General features: G+C 45.3%; 1 protein-coding gene across 2 annotated transcripts in view; it reads right to left on the bottom strand.

Annotated features, from left to right (window-relative positions):
* LEMD3 (LEM domain containing 3) overlaps positions 1–16744 on the bottom strand; it is a 209161-nt gene that overhangs the window by 109027 nt on the left and 83390 nt on the right. The gene's annotated exons all lie outside the window — the stretch shown is intronic.

Raw genomic sequence — 16744 nt, forward strand, 5'->3', positions numbered from 1 at the left:
TGCAAAGCACAGAACTGTAATGTAGCATCAACAAACATGTTGTGAAGAATAAAACAGTCATTTGAGCTTTAAAACAAGCACTTAAGGAGTACTGCCAAAAGAACATGTGGAAAAGCTTATGTAGCTGTCCAAAAAACATTTTGAGTAAAGATCACAAGTTAGAAAGCAGTTGAGGCTTCTCAGGAAGAAGTAACAAAATGGTTACTTAACGGTAGGAGTCATTTTACGAAAGAAGTTTTAGGATTCACATGTTGTGCATTATTCTGTCATCTATTGGTTTGAACCAGAACACTTCTCTTAGACCTTAGTTACTGTTGCTTGTCCCTTATAATCATCACTCCATCTTACTCTCACACTTTTTCTAACTCTTCTTATTCCAATTTTTCACTTTCTAATTCAATATAATTTTTATAAATATTTTAATTATACGCTCTCTTGTCATAATTTCACAGCCTTGAAAAAGTCATGCTTGTGACGAAACACGTGTAGGCTGTTTTTCTGAAGCAAACACCTGTAAAAATGGACTTTACAGAAGATTACAAGAATACTAAATGTGCTGAATAAACCAAGTTTCTATGCTAAGCATATCCTTAGTTTGTGGACTTCTGTTCTAATCCGCCTGGGTTGCCAATTTCATTAATATTGTACACAGTTGGGGAATTAGGGCCAAAACTGTAATAAGCACCTTGGGTAGAGGGTGTCCTTAAACCCATGAGCACCACCGTCTGTGGAAATATCACTAATCATTACTAAATATCCACTATAATCATTCTCTCTTCTACGAGGTGTGAACAGTAAACCACTACTACCATTTATAAATTGCTAATGTGTTTTAAAGTTGCTGTTTCTCTTAACATTAAAGAGCCTCTTTTCTTTTGTGTGTGTGTGTGTGTGGGGGAGGGGTGCGGGGGGGGGGGGGGGGGGGAGTTGCATGTGAATCCAGAAAATTATCCAAGCTAGTAAGGTTTCCCTCAGTGAATCTTTTCTGGATTGATTTTGTAGCAGTATCCTTAGTCCCCTAGGAAGTTGGGTTGAAATGAGTTTGAAGTTGCAAACAAAAGTAATAGTGTATTATTACACCTGCAACACTATTCACTTGAAAGTCCACTCAGAAGTGGTTTGTGAATTTGAATTCTAGCTCAACATCAGGGATACAAATAACTGGCTTCCTTTCCTGACTTCCTTTGCCATTTTTAGGTAGTACATTACTGCCCTTCGCAAATCCAGTGTGCACAGAGCTTTTTCAGTCTGCGTTATAAGTTGTTGAAGAAAGCTGAATTGTTTGGTTCCTGCGAGTGCTGTTTTGTAGAGTGGCTCGAAAGGCTCCTTCGTTCATTTGTTCAATAGCACCAGGTTGAAGTTCCACATGTTTGAGCCGATCTGGGTGAAGCTACTCTTTGGTCTTTTGAGGATGTTTTATCACAGGGACCATAAAGAAACATCTCCCATATGTACCCCTTGTAGGCTTATGTTGCTGCCGAAGGACTTTTACAGAAGCACAATTTAAACTCTTTTCTGGGAAATATGTTAGATACTTGACCACTGTAGTGTTTTGCATTCTGTTGTGGATCACTTTCCTCTCCCAGCACCACAGGACATATCTCCTCCACTTTGTTGAGCAGCAATTTCTTGTACTTGGCCTTCAAGCTTCCTTTAGAATGTCCACTGATCGATCGCTTTGGGGGATCAGGGCATGCAAACTCAGTCCTCAGGCAGTGGTATAACGAAACATGAGGGGGCCCTCCTGAAAAGGACATGGAGGGGGGGGCCCCTACGTTCCGGACCCAGTCAGATCTCAGGCCAGGTACACAGAGTGGGAGGGGGCCCCTTGGTGCCCAGGGCCCCGATGCAAGGGCTGTAGGGGCTATTGTTACGCCACTGTCCTCAGGATACATGCTGCTTGGCTCAGGCTGCTGGGTTCCAGGTGGTGTATTCTGCTTCCCTGCATGTAGAGCAGATTGTGTGTATCTGGTGGTCTTTGTTTACTTGTCCTATTTCCACCAGGTCTGAGAATTTATATTTGCTGTGACAACTGTGGAGCAATTAAGAGCAGCTTCATTTGCAACTGTTTGCACTTGCTTATCACTAGAGGTATGTGTGGAAACATTGTGTGCACATTTTCTCCACCAGTATCGACAGGGCATTCCGCAGAGATCGGTGGTGTGGGTGCCTGGAAGCAAAGTCTTGGCATTTTACGACTTCTGGTGTTGTGACCAAGTCCACCTCTAGAGTGCCCTAATCGTTCAACTTAGTACTAGTTGGTTTAGTTCCTATTCATGTGAGACGGATACTTGCCTTCTTTGTCCGCTTCTACGTTTTCTATCCTTGGCAGGTGTATAACTATCCTTTTCTGGTTGACCCTTCACCAAATCTCCTCAACTAGTGCCGATAGTGCATATGACCTTGTCCCTCCTTATTTATGGAGATAGAATATCGTTGTTGTGTTGGCTGTTTGGACTGGCACTCTCTCTCCACACCTGCGTTAGGAAGGCCTTTAAGGCCAGGAAGACCAGTCTTAAGTTCCACGGCATTTGCCTGTTGGACTCCGTTTTCATCAGTTCCCTGATATTAAGTGTTTCCATGAATGCTCCCCAGCACATGTGGGATGCATAAAGATGGTCATCACTGAAGTCAGTTGCATGAAAGATCTGCCCTCTATTATGCAGTCCATTATTCCACCAGGTCATCTTGTCCCGAATCCTCTGTGTCACAACCGCAACATCCTCTCCACTCACGGTTCCCTGTAGCCACGGGTTTTGGAGACATTCCTGAATTTGTCTCATATGTAGTCTTTCATGGGGAATCAGAAGGATGCAGGAGGCCATCATGCCCATTTTTACCCACAGTCATCATCACAGACTGCAGTGGCAAGCCTGTTCTTTTATTGCTTGCATTAACTTGAGAGTTGGGAAGACTTTTGCCTCCACTGAGTTCATTCTAGTCCTAGAAGGAATATGCTACTTACCAGTATGCATCTATTCTTGGCATGTAGAGCTGCAGATCCACACACTAGCATCGCCATCTGGTGTTGGGCTCGGATGCTTGCACGTTGTTGTCTTGGAAGAAGTCTTTGTAGTCACGAGATAGGGGACTCCTCCCTTGGACGATAGTGCGCATGGGCATCAACTCCATCGTTAGATTGTTTTTCGCCATGATGGGAAATAATGGAGTTAGTAGAAGTGAAAGATGTTCATGTGTGATATCTAAGTAAGATAAAGCTGGAACAGATACAGGTCCCGGGGAGGTGGGTGGGCGTGTGTGGATCTGCAGCTCTATATGCCAAGAACAGATGCATACTGGTAAGTAGAATATTCCGTTCGAGGCATATGAGCTGCAGATCACACACTAGCATAGACTATATAGCAGTGTCTCCCTTAGCGGTGGTCACCTGTATCGGTTGCAGCAGTTTGAAATAAAGTTTTAAGGACAGCTTGACCCACAGAAGCTGGTTGCTTTGCTTGTACGTCAACACAATAGTGTTTAGTGAAGGTGTGTGTTGTAGACCATGTGGCTGCCTACAAATGTCTTCTAAGGGAATGTTCCCTAAGAAAGCCATGGAAGCCCCTAGTTTGCATGTGGAATGCGCTCTAGGGGGAACTGTTCGTGTGCGTTTAGCTTTCTGGTAGCATATTTGGATACATTTAACTATCCACCTAGCAATCCCAGATTTGGAGATGGGGCCGCCCTTATGTGGTGGAGAGAAAGCTACCAACAATTGTTTCGCGGAAAGATTCAGTTGTGTCAATGTAGTAAAGAAGGGCTCTTTTAACATCTAAGGTGTGAAGAGCTCCTTCCACTACAGAGTCTGGGTTTGGAAACAACACTGGTAACTGGGATTGGTTAAGATGAAAATGTGATATGACTTTTGGAAAGAATTTTGGATTTGTCCTAAGAACCACTTTGCTACGATGTAATTGTAAAATGGTTCTTGTATGGTTAAAGCCTGGATTTCACTTACCCTTCTGAGGGATGTGATTGCGATAAGGTAAGCTACTTTCCACATGAGGAACTGTAGTTCGCATTTATGTAAAGGTTCAAATGGGGGTCCCATGAGCCTAGTAAGAACAATGTTTAGATTCCACACTGGTGAGGGTGGTAATCGGGAGGAATAATTCTTTTAAGTCCTTCCATGAAGGCTTTGATCGCAGGGACTCTAAAGAGTGACAAGTGCTGTCGATTTTGTAAGTAAGCTGCTAATGCTGCTAGATGGAGACGTATGGAATAGTATGCTAAATTACATCTTTGCAAGTGTAGTAAGTAGCAAATGATATTCTGGATGGATGCATCCAGTGGGTGTATATTATTGTTAGTGCAGTAAATGGCAAATCTTTTCCATTTTGAAGCATAGCAAGCTCTAGTAGTAGGTCTTCTGGCTTCTTTTATAATGTTCATGCAGTCTGGTGGCAGGTTTAGGTAACCGAACTCTAGGACTTCAGGAGCCAGATCGCTAGATTCAGTTGACCTGGATCTGCATGTCTGATTTCTCCATGGTTCTGGGTTATTAAGGACGGGGAGAGATGCAGTTTTTGGTGTGGAACTAGAGAGAGTTCCAGTAGTGTTGTGAACCAACGCTGGCGTGCCCATGTGGGAGCTACTAGGATCAGTTTGAGAGATTGCTGTCTGAGCATGCATACTAGTGGAAAAAGTGGGAGAGGCGGAAAAGCGTACGCAAATCTGCCTGACCAGTTCATCCATATCGCATTGCCCTTTGACTCCGGGTGGGGAAACCTGGCGGCGAAGGTTGGGCATTTTGCGTTTGTGTGTGGCAAACAGATCTATGTCTGGTTGGCCATATTTTTGGAAGAACCGCAATAGAACTTGGGGATGTAGTTCCCATTCGTGGATCTGTTGTGTCTGTCGACTTAACAGTTCGGCAATCGGATTGTGAACCCCTGGAAGGTGTTCTGCAAGTAGGTATATGTTCTGAGGAATGGCCCATCTCCAAATGTTCTGTGCGAGCTGGGACAGCTGCAGAGAATGTGTACCTCCTTGTTTTTGTATGTAATACATGGCTGTCATGTTGTCCGTCCGGATGAGGACAGCCTTGTTCTGTACATGTAGTTAGAAGGATTTTAGTGCTAGGAATACTGCAAGCAGTTCTAGGTAATTCATATGGAGCACTTTCTGTTGAGTGGTCCATTTGCCCTGAGTGGTGTGTCCGAGGAGATGGGCTCCCAATCCTGTGAGTGATGCGTCTGTTGTGAGCACTATCTGTGGAAGAGGCTCTAGGAACGGCCGCCCTTTGGACAAGTTTGTTATGTTCCACCACTGTAGAGAGCGATGTGTGCGGCTGTCAACCAACACCAGATCTGTGAGTTGTCCGTGGGCCTGGTTCCACTGACGCGCTAGACATTCCTGTAAGGGACGCATTTGAAGTCTTGCATAAGGCACAATGAAGATGCAAGATGCCATCATGCCTATGAGCTACATGAACACTCTGGCTGGAATAGAGTGTTGGTTTTGAAATTTTGTGATAAGAGCTTGTATACTGGCTATCCTGGCTGGACTGGGATATGCTAGGGAGGTGTTTATGGTAGCTCCTAGATATTGGTGTATATGAGAGGGTTGGAGATGCGACTTGGGATAGTTGATCGTGAACCCCAAGTTGTGTAATAGTTGGATGGTTTGGTGAGTGTGTAGAACACATTGGTCTAATGACTTGCCTTTTATTAGCCAGTCGTCTAGATACGGGAAGACATGAAATTCTTGTCTTCTGAGATGTGCTGCTACTACCGCAAGATATTTTGTGAATACTCTGGGTGCGGTTGTTACCCCGAATGGAAGGACTGTGAACTGGTAGTGTTGTCCGTCCACCACAAACCTTAGGTACTTCCTGCGAGCAGGATGTATGGGAATGTGGAATTAGGAGTCCTTGAGATCTAGTGTGATAAGGAAATCGCCTTGTTGCAGCAGTGGGAGCACTTGTTGAAGAGTGATCATATGGAAATGATCTGAGTGTATATACAGATTTAGGGGTCGGAGGTCGAGTATTGGTCTCAGAGTCCAGTCCTTTTTGGGGATTAGGAAGTACAGTGAGTATACTCCTGTTCCTTGATGCACCAAGGGAACTGGTTCTATTGCGTGCTTTTGAAGCAGTGAGAGAACCTCTTGTTTGAGGAGCGTAAGATGGTCTGCGGACATCGGACGCTGTTTGGGTGGTATGTGTGAGGGGTAGCTGTAAGTTCCAGGCTGTAACCATACTGGATAATCGGTCTTACCCTCTTGCCTGTTGTGATGTAGTTCCAGACAGGTAGGAACTGTGTTAGTCTGCCCCCGACTGGAGTGGAATGGTCTTGGGGGAGCAGAGGAAAGTCACTGTTTTGTGGCAGGGGAGGAGCGAGTGTTCTTACCTCGACCTTGTCCCTTGTTATTGTTCCCTCTTTACCCGCCTATAAAATATCCTCTACTGGGGGATGTTTGTGTAGTGGCTTTGAACGTAGATGAGGTGTCTGCACCCATATTTTTGGAGGCTCCTCTGTAGAAGGAGCGCCGAAAGGAGCCACGTGTTTGTGGAGACTGTAATGCTCCCATGGATTTAGCAGACTCGGTGTCCTTTTTCATTTTTTCAAGGGCAGTGTCTACAGCCGGCCCAAATAGCTGTTCTTGGTTGAATGGCTGACTGAGTATGGTAGCTTGTACCTCTGGCTTAAAGCCTGAAATGCGTAGCCAGGCATATCGTCTAAGGAGCACACTGGTGTTAATTGATCTAGAGGCAGTGTCTGCTGCGTCAAGTGCACATTTAATTGACGCATTTGAAATTAGCTTGCACTCTTGGAGAAGGTCATTTGCCTGGGTTTTATACTGGTCAGGCAGATGTTGTAAGAGATTTTCTAACTGGTTGTAGTGTGCTCTGTCATTTCGTGCCAGTAGTGCTTGGGTGTTGGCAATACGCCAGTGATTAGCTGCTTGTGCTGCTACTCTTTTGCCAGAAGCTTCTAGCAGTTTGGATTCTTTATCCGGGGGTGGTGCATCTCCGGAGGTCTGGGAGTTGGCGCGTTTCCTAGCATTGGAAACGATGAAAGAATCCAAAGGCAACTGTCCTTGGATGTAAGTAGGATCTTTAGGGGCAGGCCTAGATTTCTTTTCTATTCTAAGGTTAAGAACCCTGGCACGGACGGGGTCTTTAAATACTTCAGGGGCATGCTTAATGACTCATTTGATCATAGGTAATATTTGCACTGACTTTTGAGACTGTTCAAAAGTATCTAAGAGGAAATCTTCCTCTGGTGCGTCAGAGTGCATTGTAACACCATGATAAAGTGCAGCTCTATTTAATAATTGGCCAAACCCCAGGTGATAATCTGTGGGAGATGGTTTTGAGGAATATGGCCGTGGGTCTGGTAGGTCTGTTGGGATAGGGAATGCCCAATCATCAAGTGGTGAGGTATCTGGATCTGTGAACGGGTCATTAGGATCCCCTCCACCCCCTAGGTCATGGAAAAGTTACAGGTAAGGGTGGTGCAGGCAGAGGAGGTGGGTTAGAAGGCAGTGTAGGAGAAGAAGGGGGCATAGGCGATGTTGCAGAGTCCTTCTTGTGTACAGGAACTGGAGTAGATGGTGTGTCCAGTTTTTGTCTTTTAAATGGCACAGCGGTGACATGTCCAGTTATTGGGTTGATATAAAAAAATTCTGCCTTGGATCAATGGGATCTGGGTGAAAAAGTTCTGGTTCCTCGGTAACAGTTTTCGGTTCCGATTTTTTCGGTTCCGAGTGAGGTTGTGGTTGATCCTTATAGGTTTTGGCTTTAGGAGGTGTATCAGAGTCCTTAGCCGTTTGTTTCGGTGCCGAGGATGTTAGTTTCGGAGCCGAAGCTGGCATTTTTCGGCTTTCGGAACCTTCGAAGTCGGCTTGTCTATGGGCCTTGGCGTTTTCGGGGCCGATTTGGAGGTGGAAGGCGTCGGAGCCGATTTCGGCGCCCAGTGTTCTTTTGGCTTCTGTGCCGAAGGTGCAGGCGGGACAATGACATGCAGTTTGCTCGGTCCCGAGCTACCGGAAGGCTTGTCTTTTTTCTTCGAAGCCAAGCCCGTAGGCGGGGCTTCTGAAGGATGTTTTCGGTCTCGACTGGGGCCAACAGGCGAAGTCTTGATCACTGCCTTTGGTTTTGGAGGGGTTGCGGCAGGGGCAGTAGTACTCACACATTGCCCAGGAGGTCGTCCGAGTCTTCTGCCTCGGAGAGGATTTCGAGATCCTCCGAATCTTCATCTGGGACATCGGGGCATTCATCAAAGATGTCCTCTGGTTCCGGTGCTGGTCTGTGCCATGATGTGTCTTCTAGCCCTTCAAACTCGGATGGTCTTTTTGGATCGAAAGGATGCACAGGCTGGACAGCTGGACTTGTCATGTTCAGGTGATAGGCACAGGTTGCAGACCTTGTGATGGTCACGGTGTGGAAATTTTGCTCTACACTGGGGGCATTTTTTGAAAGGCGTCCTTTCCATGAGCCGTAGAGGCCTTATGGCGTGGATAGGCCCAGCAGCCCGCGTCGACGTCCGGAATCGATCCGATGAGATCGATGTTGAACATGAAGGTGATTCAATGGTTTTTCTGTAAATTTTGCGCTTCGAGAAGCTTGGAATTGAGATTTCCAACCGGAGCGGAAAAGTTGCATCCGAACCCAATGGCGGAAAAAAACAATCCAACGATGGAGTTGATACCCATGCGCACTATCGCCCAAGGGAGGAGTCACCTATCTCGTGACTACAAAGACTTCTTCCAAGACAACAACAACGTGCAAGCATCCGAGCCCAACACCAGATGGCGATCTACTATGCTCGTGTGTGATCTGCAGCTCATACGCTTTGAACACATCTTTTCTTTCTCCAGATCCGAGGAGGTTTTGTCTAACCTGGTTTTGAACCTCAGCATATGGAGTGTGCCCATGACTGTCCTGATGCTCCTTTTGCATTGAGTGGATAAGCTGGCTTTTACTAGCCCGTTTAGGTAGTGCTATACACGAATCGCCTTCCTTCAAGTATGCTGCCACGGAGGCTAAGCATTTTGTGAATAATTTGAGTGCAAATTTGACACAAAGTGAAGTACTACAAATTGATAGTGCACCTTGTTTACCACAAAGCACAGGAATCTCTGGTCTGTGGATCATGGGAATGTGCAGGCAAAGGTCCTTTAGGTCTAGGGTCGCCATAAAGTCCTTTTCCCACAGCCGCAGGATGACTTCTTGTAGCACGGTCATCTTGAATATGTGGGGTTTTAGACATTTGTTTAGGAAGCGAACGTCCAGAATTGAGCCTAGTAATTTGTCTGGCTTTGGTCCCATAAAATACACCCAGTGGTTTGACTAGTTGACTCTGTGGAGGTAACTATTTCTACTGCATGCTTTGGAACAGGTGCTGGGACTCATGTCGCAGACATAGATTTTCTTCTTTTAAGTGTCGTCTTGCCCTTGGCCGGAGGCCTGGAGGCATTTTTACCAGTTGTATGCAGTAGCCATGTTGGATAATGTTGAGAAAGTATCCGTCTGATCTGACCTCCCCCCACCTCCATTACTGTAGGAAAGCTCATATTCCCCCCCCAACTGGTGTTCTGTGTGTGGGTGGGTGGGGGGGAGGGGGGAGGTGTTCAGAGTTCTTTGTTTGAGGAGCTTGTCCCTCTAATAGGGTGTCCTCTCCCTCTTGCTCTGAATCCCAAAGGCTGGTGCTGTGATGACTAGAAATGCGGCCTGTTGCAAGCAAGCAAGTGAAGGAACGGCTTAGAAGCGTCCTTTTTCAGTTTGTCTCCTTATGGGGGCTGTCCCCATTTGTTGGTGTCCTTGAAATTGGAGAATCCACCTGGCTCTTGTCAGGTTGTTGCCCTTTTTTAAACTCCTGCATCAGGTTATCTACTGCAGAGCCGAACAGTTGATCTCCATTGAAGAACATGGCGATGGTGCTCCCCTACACCTTGTTCTTGAAGCCAGACACCCACAGCCGGGCGTAGCTCCTCAAGTTTATCCTGTGACCATCTGTGTGCTCGACATATCTGCTGCGTCTAGTGCAGACTTTAAGCATGTGTTAGTAATGGTCTTCCCCTCATCCATGCGCAAGGCGGTCAGTTTCTGCTTCTGCTCCAGAAGAGGTTTTATTAGCTACTTGACTTCTTTATAATGTTGGTGGGCATACCAGTTCAGTGGGGCATTGAAAGTTAGTAAGCTTACACTGGGTTGCGGCTCCTTTCTATAGTTTATGACTGTAGGAAGCTCGCTCTTTATATATCAAAAGAGGTATATTGTGCAGAGCGTTCAGGAAATCCCTTTTGAGTGGACAGGTCTTGCTTTAACAATCCCAAGGTGCTCTTTAAGGGGGGTGGTGTGGTCGAGAAGCCTTAGGTTGATCAAGGAGTGTTAGACACCTGTTGCATACACAGTCAATAAATGATACACGCACTCAATAAGGAGATACACACAATTTCAGAATTTCACGTATTTTTATATATTTTTAGAGACCAAGAACTTAGTTATTGAGTAAGTACTTTTTAAAATAGCAGATTTGAAGAAAACAGGTTGATGCACTTGCATTGTCTCTAATGCAGTAATGTTATTCTATGGGGGAAAACATATACTGCATAAGGGTACTTAGCAGCGACTTACAGGACCAATCTTCTGGAGTTAAGTTATGTATGGGGTATGGTAAGGCAGCACCATCATGTCACCTTGGTAGGCTCTGGGGCGTCCGGGTACAGGGGTGCATTAAAGAGTCAGGTGCCCCATTGTTTTAAATGGTAACAGTACTGGGGGGGAAAAAAAGACACTACAAGCTGGGATTGCAGGATCAGTCAAGTTGAACAGACAGTGGGGCTTGGTCATTGAGAGGCTCGGGCACGTAGGGACACAGTCTGTCTACTCCTCGGGCTGTAGAGCTCGGTGGTGTCTTTAGACATCTGATCCGTGTTGTAGGAGACACTTGTGGTTGAGGGTGCATTCTCAAAGAGGCTGCAGGCAGCGACTGGAAGTCAGTCTGGGAGAACACAAGGTGGGGTTCGACTCTGGAGAGTCTCAGGACCACATAGGCACCGTTGGCCCACATCGACTCGGGTTGGCACAGGTACTGGAGCAGTGGTGCTTTCCAGTGTCGGGTTTTTGCGGTCCAAAGTCCTACTCATTCTTCTTGGGTACCTGCAGGGAAGTAGCTTTGCTACTCCAATGGAGATGCTGGTTGCTTCTTGATGTGCTGGCAGTCCTTTAAGGCTTTTAGAGGTAGAATAACTGCAGGACGAGTCATCTTTGGTGCAATTGTCAGGGAGAGCAGGCAGTCCAGAAGGGTTGGCGCCAAGTCAGTTGCTGCTGTTCAGTTCTTGCTCGTCACGGCTCTTCAGTGTCCTTAGGTCAACAGAATCTGCTTTCCTGGTGTAAGGGGCCCCCGCAAATACTAGATTTAGGGGCGTTAAAAGAATCAGAGGGTGGTACCCAATGTGCTTTTTAGGTCTCACCTGAGCCAGCGCGCATGCGCTGCTCTGCGAGGAATTTTGTAAGGGCTTTTAAATTCCAAACACACGCGTGTGCTTGGAATTTCTCACTTGCTATTTGGCTTTGCTTGCAGTCTTTTTAAGAAAGACAGCACGCAGTTGGCCCAAGGAGGGGGTGCATGTCTCGCCTTCCCTGTTCTGTGGCCTAGGGTCCGCGGGAGAGCATGAGCACCATATGTTTCCAATTATCACGCCGCGTCTCACGGTCACGTTAATTGGAAACAGATGGGCAAACGCGGCGCTTTCACTTTTGCCGCGGCGGGCACAAGCGCGCTCGCACCACTTCATTTCCACACTTGTCTTTCAGTGCTTGTTTTTTTTTTTGTTTCCTGACCGCCGCCTTTCAGTATTCGCATGATGCTGCAGTAAGTGTTGTGTTGTCCGGCGGCTGCCATGGGCTCTGACCCGGTTCGGAAGAAATCGGAGCTGTCAGGTGATTGCCTCCGTACTGCCCACATAGTCGTTACTTCTCGCAGTTTCATCGAGCACACACGCCAACCGCTCGAACATTTCCCCATAAGTCAGACACCTTAATGATTATCCAGGCACTCCTCTCCTCCTGGCTCCAAGGGAGTTGTCACTTTCACAATGCAAACTCGAAACCTCCACTTTTATTTTAAACCTCCTTTCCGACCGCTTTGTCCTTGTGCCCTCCACAAGCTAAAACGCCGTTCTCTATAGGTGGTCTTCCAGTGACGCCACACCTTTAGCAGATGGCAGCCGCTTTTACTTCCCCTTGCTTTCAGTACATCCGAGCCCTGGTAAGGAGGTGGGTGCTACCCCCCCTATATGTAGCATGCCTGGCTGAGTTAATATTACAGACTGTTTCCTACCTGCAGCCCGCACACTGTATTTTTTAACCAGGCCTCTCTTCGGCACAAATCTACCCCGTTAAGCCAGACACATCTGCTTAGCCTCGCCTTTATTTTAATTAGACACTGGAATGGGGACTCACCCAGCAGGTCTCTTACATACTTTGCGAATCCTCCCTTTGCATTCCGTGTGCAGAGCATCGCCCCCTCGAGGACTGACATCTCCCGGTGCAAAATTACTGCTGCCTCCGACACAATAGGTGCAATAAGGGAATCAGCATTGAAAACGTATATAATTTAAACAATGGTTTAAGGCACAAAAACATGTATAAGAAACAACACTGTACCTCCAGAGAAATGCACTTAGATTTAATGTGGCCTGCATTAAATTTCCTGTTTTTATTTATCTGGTGTACAATATTTACTGTTGAGAAAACAAGCTAAGAGTAAAAATAAAAAGTTTCTCTTCCGCCTCTAGTCCTGCAGATGATAGTCTGTTTTAGTTCTTCCTTTGTTTCTTCGGCCAGGATGTCTTTCTCAGATGTCATCGTTAAGTGGATAAACTGCCTAATGAGGCCGGAAGAGCAAAATCTAAAGGGGACACTTTAAAGACCACAGGTATTGCTGCAGTTTTGATGTATGTGTTGCATGTTCTGAAGGATATACACAATGTTGAAGAACTGGAAGATTTCTGTCAGGGCGTGGTTCTCTTTTGTACATTTGATGTTAGTTCGTTATTTTCTGTGTTTGCAAATCACATTTTGATATCTGGAATCTGGGCCACTGTAATGGTTTGGGAGTTTCATTTCTCTAGAAACTGGTTATTACTGTAAAGTTCCTTTAGTTTTCTTACCCTTCTACTTAGCACTTGCAGCCTAAAAATCAATATGCCACAATTCACATTTAGCTGGCGCTGTCTTTATTATAAGATGGAATCCTGTGTCTGTGAAATTCATACTAGAGTTAAGTAGATCATGTGATGTTATAACCACAGTAGGACTGTGCCTAAAAGTGATCCACAGCACACCAGATTGGTCACATGAACCCTTAAGCAGCAACAGAGCGCTTTCCATAAACAGCGCTTTACATAAACATCACATTACACAAAGTCAGATATTTTTAGGTACATGGAGATTAAAGGATTTGCCTAAAAGCAACAGGTGTTGAGCTAACCTGCCCATGTTTCATTTAAGGTATTTTGGCTCGATTTTAGGGTACGCCAACTGATCAATAGCTGTCTAAGGAGGTTTTTACTGATCCTGCATGCATGCCATAAGTCAAACAATTTGGCCATTGGCAGGAACCAGGTTGAGACTCCAGTTTCCAATGCACTACACTACATCTCACTATAAATACCAGTGTCCCGTATATAGATCATGCACGCACACTAAATGGTCTCTGATCATTAAAGTAACAGGCGCTAGTACCAACCAACTATACCCTCCTTCACCGGGCACTAAACTCACTTCGATTCCTTTTAGCTCTCAATTTGACACATAAATGGTCATTTACAGATGCACAACAACTCTGTTTTGCCTTCCATTTCTACAACTGCCGTGGAAGGTAATCTCGCATTTCATTGTGCAAGCACTGACTCTAGACGTAGGTCCAAGCAGCACTGCCCCCAAAGCACAGCACTTCTAGGTTTTTTCACAAGACTTCATGAAAATCACATACTGTGATTTGGGGTATGGGAGGGGATGCAGGGAATTTGGCTGCAGTTAGAACAGTTGTACTCAAATAGTTTTTTTCTTCCCTTTACATTCTAGTTCATGTAGGTGTGGGTCGCCTATGAATACATGATACATATTCAGAACACAATAAGGAAACAAGCATACTGAGGTACAAACACGCAACATGAGAAAACTACATTTTCATCACTATCAAGTTTAATTCTGTTTAAAAATAGCAACATTAACATTTGGTATAGTGTCAAAATGATCCAGTTTAGAGTTAATTTCCAGATCAATTTCATAACTGCACCAAATCAATACCGCTAGCAGACATTTTCTAAATATTCAGCAGTTGTTTTTCTTAGTTGGCAACATTTGCATTTGAATAATCTTCAACAACTTTTTTAACCTGGTGTTTGATGACTTCTACTGGACAATCATTGGCAAGCTAGTTTACCTCATTATGCCCAAATGCTTTTCCAGCAAGCATTCGAAGATCTAAAAGACAGGTTAAGCTCTAATACCAAGGGCTATACAAACATTGTGTATACATGTACGTCACGGAGCAAATGTTTTAAAGTTCTTTATAACCATGGCTATCTATATACAATGTTTCCTGCTCCTGTCTGCACACAGTGTTTCATGTTGAGGCAGGTTGTGCTAGATAAGTGGCACAAGTCCTGTGACTTGGCATTAGCTGAGGATTCCTGTAGGTTGTGTTCTGCCATGCAGCAAGTGGCTTTCTAGTGCCACCAGGTTCCTGACGTCTGCACCTTAATCATTGGGTGAGCCCTGTACTCTGTGTCCCTCTGATAGTGGCTGGTCAGTGTTAGGCATGTGCAACTGTGTATTTCACAGATCAACATTCCACATGACATCATCATTCAGTGTTCCACTGGTGGAGAAGTAAATAGGAAGAAACACACTGTACCAAGATATAACAGCATGTTATCACTTCACCAGCGCTTAAGATAAATTTAAATGATCAGGCAGGACTTTGTTCAGCCCTTCTTTGCAAAAAATATGCATAGACTGTAAAAATGCCATTTGTATCTTTATGTATGGTTAATTACACAAATAATGATTTAAATGGCACTCACAAATTAATTTCTCTTCTTCTTCTTACACTCTCTTTCTTATCGCTCGTCCACCTCTCGTCTTCGCTTTGCTCCCTCCCTCCCTCGTGGTGTTTCTCTCTTGCTCTCTCCAGCTCTCTTGCCTTCCTCGTCCTGTCTCTCTAGCTTCCTCCATCTCGAGCAAATGCTTACTCTTTCTCTCTTTTACTTCTTTCTCGGTCACCCCTTCTCCTTCCTGTAGGTATCCTTCTTTGTATTTGATTGCTTTCCTCTCATACTAACTCAAGTCAGGCTTTCTCACATTTATTTCCCCCCCCTACACACACCCTCTTAGCTCAGTTTTTCATTCTGTATCTTTGGGCTCAGTGCTTCTATATATATATTGTACTGATTTCAGACTATCTACACAGTTTCTAATGTGCCCCATTACCATAAGTGCAGTCTTCCCTCAAAATCTGGCATCTAATCATTCTCCCCTAGTGTCCTTCCACTGCTCATGTTGTAATTCAGGTACTATTACCTAACGTCCCCCCTCTCATTGTTTAGGTCTGCCCCCATAATAAAAAAAGCGATAATAAACAATTATTACAACAGGCAGAAAGAAGCTGTCAGCATTGTAAGGACAACAAAACTAGAAGACTTTTTTTATATCAGTTGTACATAATGTCTTTTTGGTATATGTAGAGTAAAAAAAAATGCTTATAACACTTTTTCATTATAACTTTTGAACATGCTGCTCTTCAACAGCTTAAAAACATTGGCAAAGCCAATAGCTTTCGTGAAAGCCAAATGCTTGTTTCTCTTGGGGTCAGCACACCCCCTATATGACCTATATGACCACTTCCTATGGGAAGTGGGCATATGCCTGTCACAGAGTTCCTAATTCTACCATCACCAAGATGGCAGACGTTTCCTAAAGGGGGGCACATCAGGCAGATCCCATAGGGGTGTGACGGGCCTGGAAGTGCACTATGTCTCAAATGGGCCCAGAGCAGTAGGTTGGCATTTCCCCTGTGTGGGGAAGCAGTGGTCACATATAAAAGGCAGCAGATGCCTTTGAAGCCTCCTGCCTTGATATGCTGAATACTTCGGCATCCTGCTTGGAGGAGGGGACAACACCTCTGGCTAGAGCTGGCATAGGTTTCTATCCTTGGAGCTTATCGGCTCTCATCTGCAGGGAGCCAGAAATCTGTCTGTGGTGGAAGGCTGGTCTACTCCAGTCAGCCAGGACACTAGAGGCTGGTAGGTTTTCAGGGGGCACCTCTAAGGAGCCCTCTGGGTGCATGTATTAATAAACACACAACTGGAATCAGTGTGGGTTTATTAATACAAGGTGTCTTGATACCAAACATACATTTCAGTGAAGCTATCATGCAGCTGGGGAACTCGTTTTTTTTACCAGCGTACAGCAATGTACTTAAAATGGGTTACCTGTTCGCTTGTGATATCTAAGGATTGACTTAAGCATCACTGAGACATATCTCCTAATGCAGATATGCTACATGTGTAGTATAGAGCACCCTGCCTAAGGGCTGTTGAACTTGCATTAAGGTAGTTACTGTAGGGCTTGCCCATATTGCGTGCATTGTCTGCAGGCATGGCACACAGGGATGCGTGCCATGCAGTGTTTTCTCTACAACAAAACACACAGCCTGCAATGGCAGCTTGCATGTTGGTGCTGAGGGGTCCCTTAGGGTGGCACAATACTTGCTGCAGTCCTTGCCCT

Source organism: Triturus cristatus, chromosome 4_1, assembly GCF_964204655.1.
Source record: "Triturus cristatus chromosome 4_1, aTriCri1.1, whole genome shotgun sequence".
NCBI classification, from domain to species: Eukaryota; Metazoa; Chordata; class Amphibia; order Caudata; family Salamandridae; genus Triturus; species Triturus cristatus.